A 1,634-nucleotide genomic window follows, 5' to 3' on the forward strand; every position below is an offset into this window, starting at 1 on the left:
CAGGATGGTCTCGATCTCCTGACCTCGTGATCCGCCCGTCTCGGCCTCCTAAAGTGCTGGGATTACAGGCTTGAGCCACCGCGCCCGGCCCTTTTTTTTTTTGAGATGGAGTTTCACTCTAGCCCAAGCTGGAGTGCAGTGGTGGGATCTCAGCTCAACTGCACCCTGTGCTTCCGAGGCTCAAGCGATTCTCATGCCTCAGCTTCTTGAGTAGTTGGGACTACAGGCACAAGCCACCAGGCCTGGCTAATTTTTTGTATTTTAGTAGAGGTGGGGTTTTGCCATGTTGCCCAGGGTGATCTCGAACTCCTAAGCTCAGGCAGTCTGCCCACCGTGGGCCCCCAAAGTGCTGGGATTATAGGCGTGAGCCACTGTGCCTGGCCAACACCAGTCTTAATCAGCTCAAGTATGAATTGACAGAAGAAAAAAACAGCACAAGAGAAAAAGAACTGAGATATTAAGGATAGCAAGAAAAGTCCTTCCTGTGGAATAGATATCTTTTAAGAAACAAAAAACAGAGTTTAGAAAATGTATTCTAATTGTTTTTTATAATTTATAGGGAATTTGTCTGTGTCTAATGAGGCAGGCCCAAGAGAATTGGAGTGTAGTAACATAAAAGTCAAATGGCAGAAAACTTGTAGAAGAGTGGCTTGCAATTTCTTACCCAACAGAACACACAAAATGGGTGATCTTTATATTCAGGAGAGACTCCCACATTCACAGATAGGTGGGGTGACTTATAGCAATACTCTTGAATTACTCTAACTTAATAAAAATTAATGAGGTTCAGGCCCGGTGCAGTGGCTCACACCTGTAACCCTAATACTTTGGAGGCCGAGATGGGTAGATCACTTGAGGTAAGGAGTTCGAGACCAGCCTGGCCAACGTGGAGAAAACCTATCTTTACTAAAAATACAAAAATTAGCCGGGTGTGGAGGCTCACGCCTGTAATTCCAGCTACTTGGGAGACTGAGGCACGAGAATCACTTGAAACTGGGAGGGGGAGGTTGCAGTGAGATCGCACCCCTGCACCCCAGCCCAGGCGACAGTGTGAAACTGTATCTCAAGTAAACAAACAAGAAAATAATAATGAGGTTCAAGACTTTGGTTTAAAACTTGTTTTTATTATTAGAAACAAATTACTTGTGCTTATATCATAATGAACAGCACATGACAATGTATCATGACACTACAGTCGGGAAACTATATGCTTTGGTAATGTTGAATCATCATGATAGAAGTTGTACTTGAAGAACACTCTCAGAAAGCGGAAAAATGAATAGAAGAAATAATGAAACTAGAAGACGGTAGTTACAGATGTTTCTAAAGAAGAAAGTAGAATAAATAAATTAAAGCTATACTTAAAAGAATGTTAGAAATAGTTTTCCATACCTGAACAATAGCTGGCATTAGAAGTCTTAATTGAAGGACTCCCCTAAAAGCTTCCAGATCCAGGTAGTTTCATTAGTGAATTCCTTAAAATTCTCAAGAAGTGTGGACTGCCTTGATTAAGGTATGGTGGTAGTGAACAACAGTGGTCCTTTATTTTTTTATTTTATTTTATTTTTTTTTTTTGAGACAGAGTCTCGCTCTGTCGCCCAGGCTGGAGTGCAGTGGCGCAATCTCGGCTCACT

At 42.2% G+C, this 1,634-nt stretch overlaps 1 protein-coding gene across 2 annotated transcripts in view; it reads left to right on the forward strand.

Annotated features, from left to right (window-relative positions):
* EIF4G3 (eukaryotic translation initiation factor 4 gamma, 3) overlaps window positions 1-1,634 on the forward strand; it is a 374,612-nt gene that overhangs the window by 203,382 nt on the left and 169,596 nt on the right. The window lies entirely within an intron of this gene.

This window comes from Colobus angolensis, unplaced genomic scaffold (assembly GCF_000951035.1).
Source record: "Colobus angolensis palliatus isolate OR3802 unplaced genomic scaffold, Cang.pa_1.0 Scaffold130, whole genome shotgun sequence".
Taxonomy (NCBI): domain Eukaryota; kingdom Metazoa; phylum Chordata; class Mammalia; order Primates; family Cercopithecidae; genus Colobus; species Colobus angolensis.